Below are 18364 nucleotides of genomic sequence, written 5' to 3'. Positions count from 1 at the left end.
CCCTGCCCATAATGTTGCAAACGTTCTCAATTGCGGAGAGATCCGATGCATTTGCTGACCAAGGTAATGTTTGGCAAGTACGAAGACAACTAGTAGAAATATTCGCTGCGTGCTGGCGGACATTATCTTGCTGGAACATAAGCCCGCCTTGGATGGCTTGCCTTGAAGGGCAACAAACCGGGGGGCAGAATATCGTCGATGTGCCGCATTGCTGTAAGGGTATCACGGGTGACAACCAGAGGGATCCTGCTACCAGTGCTTCAGCCTTCCTAAATACCTTCACAAAAGACGAAGTAAATATTCCAGAATTCGAATCGAGAACAGCTGCCAACATGAGTAACGGAGAAGTAAATATCATCGGAGTAGTGAAGCAACTTAAATCGCTTAATAAAAGTCTTCTGGTCCATACTGTATACCAATTAGGCTCCTTTCAGAGTTTGCTGATGCATTAGCTCCATACTTAACAGTCATATACAACCGTTCGCTCAACGAAAGATCCGTACCAAAAGACTGGAAAGTTACACAGGTCACACTAAGATTCAAGAAAGGTAGTAGGAGTAATCCACTAAATTATAGGCCCATATCGTTAACGTCGATATGCAGCAGGATTTTGGAACATATATTGTGTTCGAACGTTATGAATTACCTCGAAGTAAAAGGTCTATTGATACACAGTCAACATGGGTTTAAAAAACATCGTTCTTGTGAAACACAACTAGCTCTTTATTCGCATGAAGTGTTGAGTGCTATTGACAAGGGATTTCAGATCGATTCCGTATTTCTAGATTTCCGGAAGGTTTTTGAAGCAGTACCACACAAGCGGCTTGTACTGAAATTGCGTGCTTATGGAATATCGTCTCAGTTATATGACTGGATTTGTGATTTCCTGTCAAAGAGGTGAGGGAAAGTCATCGAGTAAAACAGAAGTGATTTCTGGCGTTCCCCAAGGTAGTGCTATAGGCCCTTTGCTGTTCCTTGTCTATATAAACGATTTGGGAGACGATCTGAGCACTCGTCTTACGTTGTTTGCAGATGATACAGTCGTTTACCGACTTATAAAGTCATCAGAAGATCAAAACAAATTGCAAAACGATTCAGAAAAGATATCTGAATGGTGCGGAAATTGCCAGTTGACCCCAAATAACGAAAATCATGAGGCCATCCACATGAGTGCTAAAAGGAATTCGTTAAACTTCGGTTACACGATAAATCAGTCAAATCTAAAGGTCGTAAATTCAACTAATGACCTAAGAATTACAAATACGAACAACTTAAATTGGAAATAAAACCTAGAAAATGTTGTGGGGTAGGCTAACCAAAGGCTGCGTTTTATTGGCAAGACACTAACAAAATGTAACAGCTCTACTAACGAGACTTCCTACACTACGTATGTCCATCCTCTTTTAGAAGACTGCTGCGCGGTGTGGGATCCATACCAGACAGGACTGACGGGTGCATAGAAAAATTTCAAAGAATGGAAGCAAGTTTTGTATTATCGCTAAATATGGGGGAGAGAGCCACTGAAATGATACAGGATTTTGGCTGGACATAATTAAAAGAGGCGTTTTTCGTTGCGACTGAATCTTCTTTCGAAATTCCAACTTTGTCCTCCGAATGCGAAAATATTTTGTTGACACCGACCTACATAGGGAGAAACGATCACTACGATAAAATAAGGGAAATCAGGGCTCGTACGGAAAGGTATAGGTGTTCGTTCTTTCCGCTCGCTATACCAGATTGGAACAATAGAAAATTGTGAAGGTGGTTCGATGAACCCTCTGCCAGGCACTTAAATGTGGTTTGCAGAGTATCCATGTAGATGTAGATGTAGATGTAGATGAAATGGCACTCCAGACAATCGCTCATGCCTGTCGTGCCATGTGGCTGGAGACAGTTCAGGTTGGATCCCACGCTGTCCGGGGGCTCTCCAGACACGTCTGCGGCCTGGAATCTCACTGAATAAACCAGAATTGTCTCCAGGGATGAGTCCCGTTCCTAACTAATCTCCGATGACCAGCGAAGACGTGTCTGGAGACGCCCTGGACAGGAAGTCAGATGACAAAGTTGAGATAGGAATTTGGGCATTAAGATACATTTAAATGTTCATTTATGCCACAGATTAACCGCTGGGCGAAGTAAGTGTTCCCTTATTAAATGTTTCTTAAAATGAGGACAGGTAGATTTTATAAAACCTTCATGGATCAGTATTTACAGATAAGAGGGCATTTTTAATAAGGCGATTTCATGCAGATATTCCTACATGTACTCAGAATTTAATAACTACACAGGAGCACTTAATGTTTTACACAGTACACACTTCATTGCAGATACGTTGGGAATTGCACTTTAATACGCCAACTAACCATCCACGGTGTATCAATGGGATCTTTATCTCCTCCCTTAATCATAGGTAGCAAGGGTCTGCGACTGATGATCAGAATTCAATAATCTATCGAAGGTTTCCTAAGGATTCTTCCAATGGATGATAGCTTGGTACCTACTTTTCCCACAGCTACACCATCTGGTCAAACCTAACTGCATGTGTGGACATTAATATGGGGTGTGTCCACTCTACCCCTTCATGACAGCTAGAACTCTGCTGGGAACTCTGCTGGGATGTCTGTAGAGGGATGACAGTCCATTCTTCTTCAAGAATCACAGCTAGGAAAGCTAGAGATCTTGAACAGGGCGGGGGCGGGGGGAATTTGCAGCGAAGTCTACATTCTAACCCCACCCAGAGTGTTTCACTGGCTTCAGCTGGGAAATCCGACAAAGCCAGTACATTTCGGGTATGTTGTTATCCACGAAGCATAGCCTCACTAATGATGCTTTATGACAGAGTGCGCTGGCATGCTGATACAGTCAGTCATCGCCTCTGAACTGTTCCGCTACTGGACGCACCAGAAATGCGGCAAAACGTGTTCATTTCCTCGAAAAGCACCGCTACACCGTAACACCTCGTCTGTTTTTCATTACAAGCGACAGATATGATTGGCAGGTAGCGCTTTTCAGACATTCGCCAAACCCAAACACATCCATCGGATTGGCAAAGAGGATAGAGTGATTCATCGCTCCAGATCAGTCGTTTCCAGGCATTCATTGTACAACTGCGTCGCCCTTTAGCATTGACGACACATGTGTGTGGCTTACGAGAAGATGCTCGGCTGGAACCTCGCGCCCGCTACGGTCGCAGGTTCGAATCCTGCCTCGGGCATGGATGTGTGTGATGTCCTTAGGTTAGTTAGGTTTAAGTAGTTCTTAGTTCTAGGGGACCGATGGCCTCAGATGGTAAGTCCCATAGTGCTCAGAGCCATTTGAACCTTTTTTTTTAAGATGCTCGACCACTGTACCCCATTCGTTTAACTCGCCACACTCAGTCAAAGTCCTAGCTTGGCTTCTGGTAGCTTTCACGAGTGAGTCCTTCCGCTGATTTTATGCGATTTTTTTTTACAACCATTCTTAACAACGCTCGACTATCCCTATGCGCCACTACATGACATCTGCCTTATTTCGGTTTAGCTGTGGCTGTTCCTTCGCATTTCCGCTACACAATCAGATCGCCAGTAGTCGACTTGTGCAGCTATGGAAAAGCTGAAATGTCTTTAACGAGTTTGTTGCTCAGGCGGTATCCAGTGACTAGCCATTGATGTCTCCTGACCGACCCATTCTGTTGTTACTGTTTCTCTGCTGACAATACAATACTCTCCGCCTCTGATGACATGTAGTGATCAATTCCATAATACCATGTGGGTGTCCGGATACCTTTGATCAGACAGCGTAGTTTCATGTGGCCATTCCACTTTATGTCGCTTCCCCTGAACTCTTCTAGATGTTTTACGGTTACTACTGGGATTAGTCATTGCAATTACTAAACCCAAATCGTAGGACTTTCTGCCTATTTATGCATAAAAAGTTACATTTGTTTATAATGAGGGTCAAAAACAATCCCCACACCAGTCGTTGCTCCTGTCCAGGACTTACTGCCATTTTCTGCCATTACGACTTTCCTACATGCAACAGCACCGTCATCCAACAGGATCATACACCATTCGACATTGTCCTTGGATTATTTACACGCCGTAAACAATTATGGCCCTAAAACTGCTCCTTGAAGTATTATCGACGTCCATTCTACATTTGACGATTGTCTTCCATTAAGAACGGCGTGTGCATTTCTGCCTGCTAGGAATCGCGAATCCGATCACATTGCAAGGTACATCATCACGTATTTTCTCATTTAGGTCATAGCGTAGATCTTTATCGCATGCACAACTTGACAGCTTCAGCCGACAGTGTGTGTCTATTTATTTTCAGTCTTGAGCAGTGATCAAAAGTTTGTAACAGAAATTACTCTTGTCACTGATGCGATTCGATTTCTTACGAAACACTTGTTTGGACAGACGTACATGCTTCATATGATGGATGCGGCTTTCCGGTTTTTCTATGAGAACTATATCGAACAAGTCGTTTGCGTTACTTCCGCTGTAGAGCTGCAGTACAATATTTCGTTTTTGCTGGGAAAATTACGTGTGTCGAACAAGCAAGTCCCTCCCATGTGGTCGGTGCTTATTTATATGCTGCGAATGCTGAAAAAGATCTCAAGGCCGTTATCAGTTCCTTCTCCCTCTCTCGCTCAAATGCCGTATCATCGATGATTTAGTGAAGACGCCCACTGCAAGGGGCAGCCTTAAAAATTTTAATCTCCCACCATCACATCCGAATAGTACTTCATACGTTTGACAAAGAGAAGACTAATATTTTGCAACAATAAGTAGTAAAGGAAAATAATATGTCACATACAGCCGAACAGCCCTTCAAAGTCAGGTTTCTACACAGCTAAAGCGATTTTGAAAGTTGTAAGTTCCATTAATCCGCGCCAGATTTAATCCCGGATCATTGTCCAGTCTTCCCAGCCGAATACACGTATAAAATAATCGTTATTGTGAATCGGGTGGCATAACAATAGCTGATAAATGGCTCAAATGGTATCTGAGCACTATGGGACTTAACATCTGTGGTCATCAGTCACCTAGAACTTAGAACTATTTAAACCTAACTAACCTAAGGACATCACACCCATCCATGCCCGAGGCAGGATTCGAACCTGCGACCGTAGAGGTCGCGCGGTTCCAGACTGTAGCGCCTAGAACCGCTCTGCCAAATAGAAGCCACTAAACATATTTTCTTCTTGTATGTGAACCAGCAAACGGAACTCTTAATACAACTAATCTGACATAATCAACTTTTACTCTCTGATATGGCCATCTTCCGCCATCAAAATATGTATTAATACTAAAAGCAATAACAAAGTTTTTAAATATATCTGACCTTATCCTAGAAAACACCTAAAAAACGGAAAGACAACTGTATGACGTATGGACTAAATGCTAGTTAAACAAGGAAAGAGACTCCCTTTCTAACGACCTCAAGATTGGTTAGATATTAAGTAATCTTCTTCACTTGAAACGAGATTTTGTCAGTATTTTCATTAGTAGGTGGTTTCCTCGACGTACATGCGTAGCTGCATGTTAGATACTGTCATTTTTGTTTAAGGATAAAGCGTCCTTGGATTCTACTCACTTATTTCCTTTCACGCTGAAGGATCGAAAAGCATGGCTATAAAACTCTTTTCCAATCTACCCTTGCAAATAAAACACCTGAAAGACAACAATAAAGTTTACTCTTGACCGCTACTTCTATTATATAGGCTTCAGAATAATATATATTCAGAAGTAAGTGGTCAGTTACAGAAATATAAATGTCTGTCGCGTAGCTACATAAATATGTTTATAAACAAATGTGTGCACATGTCAAACTGAAACATTCGATATCGTAACGTGTGTAGTGAAAATTATCTCCGGAGCACCAGAGTCACTAACTTAATTCAGAATTAAAATGAATAACGATTAACCAGTGGGAGATTCGCTGGCTATAAGGGACAATAATCCGTGGACGACCACGCTACTTACTCGGCGTCTCTTATATACGATGAGGCGTCTGTTATTCTACGAATCCCAAGTATAATTATTTTCCTACTCTTGTCAGAAAATCCAAAAATACAGAGTGCTTGTAATGTTTGCTTATTACTGCGTATTAGTATGTTTAAATTTATAACCACTTCTTGTTTCATAAAAGTGTTTCAGTTTGCACGCTAACAATCATTCTGTTGAGCGCACAAAAATCGTAATACAAAAATATTGTAAGGAATAATAGGTCATATTTTATTTTATATGCATGTTGCGTATATTATTTCATTACATGGCAGGACGGAAATTGATTGATGCCTTGCCGAAGTATAGATATATGACTTGCCGGAAACTTGTCAACCGTATAACAGGTAACGCATGACTCTCGAATTCTAAAATATTATCTTCAGCGATGTGACATTTCAGGCTGACTTGTCTCGACAATGAAACCAATATAAGAGGTTCGTTAATTTTCATTGATCACCTGCAAGCGATAGAGCGCTCTGCCCTTATGACTAATGTAATTCTCACGCATGTATTAAAGCACAACCGCTGTTCATATTTCATTTGCCTTTACGACTAAATGAACTCTTTCTCAGTGCCGAAACATGGAAAATGTAGAATCGTTCACATATTTGCTTTGCGTTAATGAATACGTAAAGTAACTAAAGCTTTTATAAATGCCAAGGTGTTTCATCTCGCTTAGTAGAAATGCGAAGTTAACTTTCTTTACAAACTACATGAACGTGACAGATTAAAAACTAGACTTTTATATCTCTGAAGTAGAGTAGCTAAATAAATTTCGTGGAATGACGCAGGTGGAATATAGTGAACTAAGGTATGACGTTGTGAAAACTAGTATACCACAAGCTCCGTTCAGCAGGCTCTAGAAGAAGAAAGGAAAGACTGTGCCTTAGGGCGATGCCCTATTCTTAGGCGAACTGCGTCTGTGTGGGTGAAAGCAATCGTACCGAAGCTGCCACGCTGATTGCTGTCCTTCACTTTCAACTGTCCTCTCTGTCACTGTCAGGAGTAATTATTACCTAGTAAGGAACAACACACTGCTTCCTAGCGCGCCCTAATCACACCCATTCAAGTGCGACATCTGTGGTACCTAACAATACATCTTCAGCAACATTTCATAAACAATGAAGTACACGTACTTCCTTGTGTTTTAACGGAACAGTCAAGACGAAGTGTAAAAGTAAAGTGGAAAACAGATCCTAGCCAGCATGGAAATCGTTACATCTCGTTGAATAAACAGCTGTAAATGACGTTTCTCATGACACTTCTGCACGAACTATCTTTTCAGATTCACGGAAAAGACAACGAGGAGGGCTTTGCCTCATCTGGTGGATATGAGTAACTGGAAATTTCCCACATCCAACAGTTTCATAGCTCCATCATCGGTTTGTTTGCTCACTAATCAACTATTACATTTACGTTAGACAGGGAGACTTCACTTTATACGGTAAATCAAAGGACGCCACAAGTAACGCTGAAGAACATAGAAAATTTATGTACAGTTTTTAACACAAAATATTGTTTAAGGATTATCGCTATTTTTTTGTAGTTCGCAAAAGGCAAGTAGTGAAAACTTAACCTCCCACGTTCTTACGTAGCATATATGCTACACGAATTTTTTTTCTTGCTGAGGGAGTCTACTAAACTCTCTGTACCTGATTCGAACGCATACTTTAACTCATATGCTTCCAATGCATAACTTGTTTTCGTTTCTGCATGTTCCCAGTAGATGGCTGCACCTGCTTAAAAATATGTTTATTGCAGTGTCAGAATGTGTTTTAAAAATGAAAGTAATTTTTCTTTGTATTTTGTAACTTTGAAGATGAAGAGGAGGTTGATTCCTACACATTAGGTGAAAGGAAAAGCAGTTACTGAGTAACGAAGTAACACGTGACCGTGTACTCAGAGTTCCTGTATACTACTACACTACATACTGTATTATCATTAATTTAGTAACAGAACAGACGTCAAAACTTCTGTACGAAGTGCCCATCCTACAGCTGCTTCATATGCTAACCTATAAATTATATAACCACACACTTCATTTCTTCCAAGTTCCCGGAACCCTAGTATCGTCGCATTACTAGATTGTAAATCCGTAGTAAATCATCTCATCTAACGGGTAGACCACAAATTAACTACTATCCTCATGTCGTTTTACAAAATACTTGAAATTTTAAACAGAGTTCTTAATTTGCCTTAAACGTATTGGTTGAAGAGCGAGTGTTTTTTTGTACCGCCCACAACGTATTCACTTCCGTGTGTGTGTGTGTGTGGGGGGGGGGGGGGGGGGGGGGGAGATACAACGACAATGTTAGAAGCAAAACTCTGCCGGGCTGTGCATTTAACTTGGGAATCTGTTATGAAGTATAACTGAGCACAATGCGATTCGATAATGGGGACCTACTTCTTTAAAGAGAACTGAAAAGAGCGAATCATCAGAATCCAATTTAGTTTGATTTTGGTTCGAACGCCAATACAAACATTCTGATTTAGGTCCTCATGATATTGCTAGATCACCTGATACGAAGGCTGGCGTGAAATCTTCATAAAATGCCAAATGAGAGACCAAAATCCAATCTAACAAGCTTATACAACTCTGCTTCTCACACGTTTCCATCGTGACAATATTTTGAACCATTCCAGCGAAATAAAAAACATGTATATTTTAAAGTAAATTAACTGACTCAGCGTCAAGAAATCTGACAGAATTTATGAAATAAAGTAAAATTTCTAATTTAACTCAAATATCTGTGGTTTACTTTTAATTCCTCCTGGATGCCAGTCAGGTATAGCCAACGATACTTTTTTTCTTCTATATTTGTTGAGGAAGCTTAATCAGAGAGCACAGTGGCTTCATTTCTTTTTTCAGACTGAATTCTCTACACTTGCCAATAATTTCAAGTTAGTAATGTGAGTGTACTCTGCTGTTTTGTTAGAAGAACTGGGTTTTTGAAGTGGGCCCTATTCTGAATGAAGTCACTCGACTACAAAACCTACTACGTTCAATTGATGAGCATAAATGTTTTACATGGCTACTTGATGCAGCGAATTACGGCAGACTTTTTCAAATCATTGCCTTGCTGGTTTCTATGCTAATGTAATCTGCACAACTGAAATGATCTCCACTTCGGTTAAGGAATTGAAATGTATAAGAGTTCGAAAATCCTAGTTCCTTTACAAATAAGTTAATGTGTTAAATATTTGATTTTAGGCATGTAAGCCCTAAGTGAGAAAAAGTTTTGAAAAGGTTTCAAATTATGTTTAAAGTGTGTCAGAAGTCCTACGTGTTCTCATTGTCAAATACTGTATGAATAAAGTCTGAGTAATTCGCGCGCCTTGAGTTACGCTGCGTCGAGACATATATATTGTTTCTGTACATAATACTTAGTGTGTTAAGCCTTTAACATAAGAGTATAGCTCGTAACGACTAGAGTATGAAGGCATTTTAAAATTTTAAATTCTGTCTAGTAATATACGAAACATTTAAAATCTAATTTTCGTTGCCTCTGGAAGCAGTTAGACAACTGCAACTCGGATGGAGCTCCATGAACCGGGTTACCCCTTTAGAAGCATAGATAAAGTGCATCGAATCTTTTGCTCTTATTGAAGAAACACAACAGTCGTCATACAGAAAGATAACAAGTACATCACAGTCGTTTCTTATGCATACCGACAATAGCGATAGCTTATCGTTTTATGCAAATAACGTCTCAGCTAGCTTTCTCGAACTGTGTAGAGAGATCTTCGATGTAGCGAATGCGTGATTTGAAATTCACATCCACAGACAAGTGGAAAAACTGAAACCTCGCGATTCATGAAGTATTCAGTAACCACAAGGATCTGAAAGGAGACCGTCTGACTTTCGTTTTAGCCAAATCAGTTTCTTAAGTTGGTAGGAGTTCTCCACAGTTGTGCAGTTGAGCACTCGGTTCGCCCACAAATTTGTGATCGTCGACTTCATTTACAAATAAATGTAGAAGTTTCTTGACTCCCTAAGAGAGAAAAAACTTACTTTCAGGTGTTCTTATGGGAGGTCACTGCCAGAACATAGCTTGTGCAGAAGTCTTCTTTGTAACAGTGTTCAAGCATATTAAGCAAATGAGGTAGTGTGTTTCGTAGACATCTGCAAGGAAATGAGTCGTTCTTAAAGCCGAAGTTTCCCTGCTGTCCTTCACATGATCCACAGAGAACTGGTTATTCATAAACGTTTTGATGGCGAATTATTAATATTTTGTTCAGTTTCAACATAATCATGTTGTACGGAAATGCTAATGACTGTGTGCATCGACTGGACAAGCTGGCCTCTAGAGAGAATTTACAAATTTCCGAGCAGTGTTATAGTAACAATAAAGATAATCTAAATTTTAGTTAGAGCAAACAGACGAATTATTACGATAATTTTGAGAAAGTCTACTGCGACATAAAGGGAAATACACAATAGTTGTTCTTGAATCCTGTCAAGTGTTGTCCTCACAAGGTCGTAGTAAAGGACGCAATCGAAGAAATTTATAATCGTGACATTAGATTGACAACCCGTTGTTTCAGACAGTGTTGCAGAGACGTTCAAAGACCTTACATGGCGATCTTTGGAAGAAAGAGGTTCGTCTCGCGAAATGCTATCTGAGGAGTTTCCGGTAGCAATATTCGAGGTAGACTGTACAACTTTTCTACTGTTATCGTGGTATATGTCCTCACAATCGTGAAAAATGGTCGCATGTCATCGAAGTGCCAACCAGATATTTGTTTTCCTTGGTTTCCCTACGCTACTTACGATAAATGCTCGGCTAGTTGCTTCCAACTGACCACGGTTTATTTCCTGCTGACACAGAATGACTTAAGTGTTCGTTTTCCCTGTGCTCTTCGATAATGGAACGATAGAGAAATAGCTTGAAGATGGTTCGATGAACCCTCTGCCACACACTGCAGGGTAAACTTGTAGATGCAGATTCTTATCCAGTCCTAGCCTGTGCCCCATCCCGAACGACTTCATGTGGCATAAAATACCAATCTCGTTTTTTTTGTTTTTTTTTGTTTTTTGTTTTTTTTTTTTTTCATTTCCATCGTGCATCTCGCACATGGACTTTAAGTTAGGAGAGACGTAGGAGTGCAAAAAGCCACACAGACTGTCATTCTCCCCACTTTGCAATATCGAGCAGAACAGTAAAGGAAGCCAGAAACTATGGAACGAAGTGCTCTCTGCTATATACAATACAGCGACATGAGAAGTACTTACTTGGATAAAGTTTATAGTGATGACATGATTGCATGATCTTCGTCTTTATTTTCGAAGCAGAGTTTTGTAGCCGATAAAGTAATTTTTTTATATTTAGCAATTTTACACATACGTTATTGATTTTATCTATTTATATGTCATTCCCAGCGAGCTAGAGGCAAGTGTCCCATACTCAAGCGCTTATTCTTCTAATCAGTCAAATTGTCAAGTGTTGAAGCGATGGAATTGCGACAGTGGGCTATTTCAGATCATTACAGAATAAGCAAGGAGTTGTCATTCAATATTGTTCATGTTCCTAAAAGTATTCTTTCAGGTTGCATACAAGGTGTTATTCTGTAGTAGGGTATATTTGTTTTCAAAGCTAGTTTGTATCATCCATGCATAAGAGTTAGAATTTGAAAGAAATACTAATAAATGATGCTTGTTGATGCTAATAACTGAGAATCAAGATCTTAATGTATACTACATCTATGCTCCGAAAACCACCTTATGATGTGAGATGTAGAATATTGCTGGTGTCACTATCTTTCCCCCCTTTCCCTGTTCCATTCGCGAATTAGAACGTACCTTCTCGAAGTTTCAACAATAAACCTCTCCATAATGCACAACTCCTCTCTTGTAGAATCTGCCACCCGTGTTTGATGAGCATCTCCGTAACGCTATCGTAAAGAGCAAACGAGCCAGTGACGAAATGCGCCGATCTTTGCTGGATCTTCTCTAACTCTTTTATTTATTCTACTTGATAAGCATCCCAGATTGGTGAATAATACTAAAGAATCGATCGAATGATTGTTCTTTCGTGGATGGATTACATTTCCGTAATTAATCGCAGTCTGGCATGTGCTTTTCCTACTGTTTGTTCTATGTGACTATTCCACTTTATGTGGCTCTGGATGGGCACCCCATGGTATTTTACATTAGCTAACGTTCACAGTGACTTGCCACCGATAGTATAATCGAACAGTAATGGACCTACTCGCCTATTTACGCACAATACGTTACATTTATTTAAGTTTAGGGGCTAGTCCTACATAAATCGGCTGTTCCTAAAATAATCAGTAAAAATCTAGATGATCAATTTTTAAGTAATAAGAGCAGCAAAAGAAAAATATTTAACATTCCCTCAATCCACCATTAGAGGCGGAGAACAAGTTAGGACTCGATAAGGATGGAAGAGGAAAAAGGCGTGCGCTTTTCAAAGGAACCATACCTGCATTCGTCTCATGGGCGATGAGGATATCACAGAAAATCTAAGACAGAATGAACAGACGGGAATCTGAACACCGCTCCTTCCAAAAGTGTCTGCCGTGTGATTTGGAAGTAGAGGAACAGTAGAGGAAGAGCCGTGTTCTGCAGATAAGTTTAGCTCGTAATTAACGACAAATATCAAAAAATTACTGAGAAAAATGTACATGTAATATTTCAAGACTGCTTGTCGTGGGCTGTGTGACTTTTTTCAATAAAACATTCCAAGTATTCCAAATGTCGAACAATGACATTAATACTGCAGTTTCGTAGAGACCACAGAAATTACTATGTGATTTTAGCATTAGATCAGTTTCTGAAAAATTTAGTTGCCTTTCTTTGAAGGGCCAAAATAGTATACTAGGTGCCTCGAACAATGAATCTACGTGTAAATGTAACTGAAATGCGAGGCATCTTTGAATATCACCAGCTATAACTCTTGGGTACACGGTGAGAAACGGTTATTTTTCTTTCATTCGGTAGCACGTCAGTCCTGAAAATATTGCTAGAGAAGATTAAGACGTTATAAAGCCAACTAAAACTGATACCCCAAAATCTTCGACGCTTGGGCAAATAGAGCTATGAAAGTAGGACTCAGATTTCATTAACTGTAAACATGAGTGAGCGTTAAAAATCGTTGATAATAATTTGTAGTAAAAGTGTTTTGAACATCTACGCTAGGAATTCTTCTTGTAGGTTTGACGCATTTTTTGAACCTTCCTTATTTTCTTTACTCCATCTGGTTCGTTTTCCCAGGTTCATTGTACCTGTTACACATACTGTCTTGAGAACTCCCGCCAGTTCCCGACAGTGCTGACCTGCGTTCAATTTTCAGTAACACTCGTGCACTTACTGAAATCGACATTCTCTCGTAGTTGAAAGCCATTTTCGCTAATATACTTGACCAGAGTGTATCCTCTAAATAATATGCTACTTTTGACGATTTTGTACTTCACACTGATGATGAGTAGGGAACTAGATGCAAACAGTATCCACTAGTAAAGGTAGATACTTCAGTTGTAGTAATGTTCTGATTTCTAAAAAAAAATTGACAAAAGAATATTCAGCAGAGCTAGGCGTTGCCCAGTGATTACTTCTGTGGGATTGATTGTGGTATTCAGAAGTGACATAGCAAGTATATTACACGAAAACAAAACTTTTCACGCCAGATATCATTATAGTCACTTAAATTCAATGAAATAGAAACTTTTTCATGGTGGGGCATCGTCATTGAGATATAACCATTTAGGGTTTGAGGAATTGTGCTTTATTCATCATACCCTTTTCTCATATTAACATATTTTGGGTAAAGAGGTTTGCGTGTAAGGGAGCTTTATGTCCACTGCAGTGAAGAACTGTTTTATGGTCGCTTCTTTGGCGTTTTCAACTAGTCCAGAGACTGCAAATGCATGTAGCCATCTCCAGCTGACACCCCCTACTGGTCCTGTATTCTGCATGCATTTTCAGCCTCAGAAATGATTCAAAACGCCAAAGAAGCGACGATAAAACAGCTGTCCACTGCAGTGGATGTCTACGGGGTTAGTAGTACTTACATATTTCTTGCAGCTATCCGACATGAACTTAAGCCTATCTAACGGTGCAATAACAGGTGATTTAAATTTTGGCCACCCAAACGACAGTTCACATCATATTTCGCACTTTTTCTGCAGATGGTTGTTGTACTGATTTAAACGTTTCGTTTTGGCAACAAAGCCAATACTTTTAAATACGCTAAAAAACTATCCATAAAGATACCATTCCCTGAGAAACTGTATCTGATAATGGAATGAGTACAACTGAAGAGTGTGTAAAACTTATTTTGCTGGCTCGAGGCAAGTAGATAATACTGAAACATCCAAGTGCCGCATTTGTCCTTAATGTATTACATTAAGAATGGGAACGAATCCAATATTACTTTTTCTACCTGCAAGCGTATAGAATTTTATTGTATTCGCATACTGACAGAAACAACGAAGAAGGCACAAAAGACGTTCGAAATATCGCTCTGCTACACTCTGTTGATTCACTGTGATATTACAACACTAGAGCTTGATCGAGTGTTTTAAGTTACGACGAATGTTTTAAGTTCAGGTAGAAATCTGGCAAGGTCTGACTACAAAATCTTACCACTAACTCAATTTCTGCACACTGAAATTAGTTCGTAGTATATGGTACAAAAAATTGGTACGTTTTCTCCTTTCCCATTTTATATTCAAGCGAAATAAATAGAACAGTATCTTCATATTTGCTACTATGTTCCTCATTTCGCTATAGAAGTTTCCCTTAAGTTATCAGTAATGCCTTCAAGTACGTAGTTGTCTACAGGTCTGTATGACAACTATGCAACCCCACACCCATCTTAACTGAATGCTATGTACTCGAAAATCAATACGAGTAAAATTAGTTCGATACAAGTAGCAAATGCTTAGAGGACACTGTTTGTTGCTAATTTAAGAGTTTTGATAGTGATGTGCATCGTTCATGATCCGCCACACTTTACACGTCAACAGACCTATCAATAGCGTCATCGTTAGACAAACTGTTCCGTAACTCGTCAACAATGGCCGGTGTGTTGTGTTATTCAGAGAAGTAAATAACATATCGTCAACAGTCCAAGAAACAGATGTTTTAGTAATCGAACTCGAGGCTGTAAATAATATCTGAAGTGAAGGCACTCACCGTCAATGAGCCGTGGTTCGCGTTCCAACCGCGCGTCGAAGTCTCCGGAGCGCTCCGCAAGTAGGCCTGTGTGGTAGTGTGTCCTGACGCCAGCCACGCCGCGGGACGACTGAGGCCGCGCCGGCCGCGTCCGCCAGGAAGTAGGCCCCGCAGGGTGCGTCACACTTTCCCTCAAGGTCCCCTCTTCGTCCTCTCCTACGCTCGAAATTGCGCTCTTCCTTCCAAAAACAGACGAGGATGCATCCCGTCTCCTACGTGCTACAAGAAAGGCGTCGTTAGAGATCTCAAAAGTAAATTAACATTCTTGAAAGTTGCAACACCAATTAGAATGCTTCTGGCTGAGGCGATGGCTTAGGATTATAAATTACACAGAAAGGTTTTGGGCGATCTGGTTTGTGGACCGCAAGTAGGCTTTGATTCAAGCGGCGTGGGAGTCAGATAAGACGACTTATGAAATTGAAATAACCTACACAGTTAAATAAAAACAGAACAGTGACCAAAATAAAGGTAATCTGCTGGAAATTTCGTACCTTTGTGCGTCAGTGAATCAAAATTTATTGCGGGTAACACTCAATACCGTATTGCTAAAATCAGTGCATTGTCACGTACTTGGTTTCCTGCCCCGTTGTTCGACAACGGTCAGAGTTCCGACATCTTGCGACGGTACATCGCAAGTTTCAGCTGCTCCAAAACAGCAGATACCGCAACCGTTCACAAGTTTCAGCTGCTCCAAAACAGCAGATACCGCAACCTTTCAGTGGATCCCTACCTGGTGGGAAGCATTTCACGTGGTGGTTGCGATTTGCTCTTGTTGTATTGCCTTCAAAGACGAATCCATCGCCGAAATGTCGATCGTAGGGCTGGACAATTAATTGATGGATCCTCTCCCGATACTATACGACCCTCAAATTATACTCGATAGCGATGAGACATCCGCACATGGTATCGGTCAAAACGTGGCTGACCCACCTCAATGTTGAGCCCATGTAACTGTGTGCCTAATGATGTATTTGTACCTGGTTGCCACCACAATCTTCAATGACGGTTATCTAGCCTCAGATTCACTAATCCGTGAGGATAATTCAATGATATAGATTCAGTTTCGCTTCCAAGTGTTTTCTTCATCAACTTTTCATTCATCACGGTTCTAGATTATTTGTGTTGTTTCGAGATGTGCTCCTAGACCAAACTGATCATCTTGAAACGACAGTACTTTGTGGGTCAATAGACCCCTGCTAGTTGCCGGCAACATTCAGTGCAGAGTTATATCGCAGTCTACTCGGTGACCAAAGAGCCATAATTCATAGGACTCGGCCTTTGCTGGTGTTGTTGGCAGCAGGTGAAGAGTACGTGAGAGATCAGTAGTGTTTTGTCTCGCGGTAGCGACCGAACATTGGATTGACGTCGCTGTTGTGTACGCCGTTTCAGCGGGCTACTTCCCGTCCTGACAACCCTTCTCTGCTCGTCGAGGCAAGTTGACAGACTGATGAGCTGACATAAATTGTATTGTGCCGTTCACGATTGGAGACACAACGCGCTTTGTTGAATTACACTGAGAACGTAGTTTATGATTAGTTCCACTACGCAGCGTTTCCCTTGGTCAAAAGAGCTTTAAGAAAACGGTTTCAGATTTTTTTTTAAATTTTCAGTATTGTGTGAAACCTCCAAGAGTTCTAGTCACATACTCCAATCACCGTGCCATGGACTCAGACAGGGACTAGATATGTTCCTGAAGAGCCTTGTTCCAGTCACGTTCGATAAGCGACACTCAGGAAAAAGTTGTGCCTATAACTTCTTCTACGAGCGGCTGGACAACCAAGGCACGAGAGGACAGGCACTGTCATACTAAATTATGACATATAGAGTTGTCTCATTGAGAGACAGTAATTTGGACTCTAAAGTATCCATGACGCTGTGGTTGCTGCTCTGATTGTTCCTGATACGTGGACGCCAAAGCTGCATTTTGTATCTATTGGTACCCCAGAACGTGACTGTGCATGTACCTATTATGCTGCTCAAAAATATATAATGCTCCATTGGATAAATCACGACAGCGATTATTACGTATGCATTGGAAATAAGAATAAAAAGAATACGATCGAAAAGAAGCCGCTGCTACTAAAACCAGCAACCTGTTCCATCAAGAAGATCGTTACTAATTGGCCAGGCGATAGGTCAGACCTAGCGTCCATTATGAGGATGCGCTCTCAACAGCGATAATTCCCCAGTCACGTCCACAGAATAGAATTCAGTGACTCCTCAATTTACTCGTACACCTAGGAATTAAAATTTGTTTCAGACCACATAGTGTTTTGTAACATCGAGATAAGCTAAAGAGATTGAGTTGTAACATCGTTTCCCCACTAACATTGCAAGTAACCTCGTATAAAAAAATAAAATAAAAATAAAAAGACTGACAGAATCGTCATGTTGTTCAAAAAATTGTAACTTGAACATAAAATTCAGCGTATTTCCACAAAAAAACGGTTAACATCATTCCGTGGCCTACCATGGTTCAAATTGCTCTGAGCACTATGGGACATCTGAGGTCATCAGTCCCCTAGACTAAGAACTACCTAAGCCTAACTAACCTAAGGACATCATACAAATCCATGCCCGAGGCAGGATTCGAACTTGCGACCGTAGCAGCAGCGCGGTTCTGGACTGAAGCGCCTAGAATCGCTGGGCCACAGCGGCCGGCTTTACAGTCCGTGTTCCATTTCTCTACAAGACTGCAATGCACAAAAATACTTTGAGAAAAAAACTTGCTAACACTTATTTTTGCGTATTCTATTTTATCACCAAGGGAGACGGCGCTGTGGTTGGCACACTGGACTCACATTCCGGAGGACGACGGTTTAAATCCGCGTCCGGTCTTCTCGATTAAGATTTACCGTGATTTCCCTAAATCGCACCATGAAAATGCCGGGATGCTCCCTTTGAAAGGGCATGGCCGAATTTCTGACCCATCCTTGAAACTCTCCAAGAGTGTGCTCCTTCTCCAATGACCTCGATGACGACGGGATGTTAATCCCTCATCTTCCTTTTCCCACGTTATCGTGACGTGTCTGGAGACGTCCCGCACAGCGGTGGGATACCAACCTGACTGTCGCTCGCCGTACGGACCAGCATCCAGGAGTGATGGTCTGGGGTGCCACTTCTTTTCATAGCAGAAGCCCTTTATCATCCGTGGCACCCTTACACCGCAGCGGTA

The 18364-nt window shown here is 40.8% G+C and overlaps 1 protein-coding gene across 1 annotated transcript in view; it reads right to left on the bottom strand.

Moving 5' to 3' along the window:
• LOC126267322 (mucin-5AC-like) overlaps positions 1-15257 on the bottom strand; it is a 209093-nt gene extending 193836 nt beyond the window's left edge. Inside the window, exon 1 of the mRNA XM_049972422.1 lies at positions 15151-15257. The gene's annotated coding sequence lies outside the window, so the exon portion shown is untranslated. The remainder of the gene's footprint in view (positions 1-15150) is intronic.
• Between the last annotated feature and the right edge of the window lie 3107 nt (positions 15258-18364).

Source organism: Schistocerca gregaria, chromosome 4 (genome assembly GCF_023897955.1).
Source record: "Schistocerca gregaria isolate iqSchGreg1 chromosome 4, iqSchGreg1.2, whole genome shotgun sequence".
Classification (NCBI taxonomy): Eukaryota; Metazoa; Arthropoda; class Insecta; order Orthoptera; family Acrididae; genus Schistocerca; species Schistocerca gregaria.
Note: the sequence above shows the minus strand (reverse complement) of the source record. Positions and strands in the feature narration are given on the sequence as shown.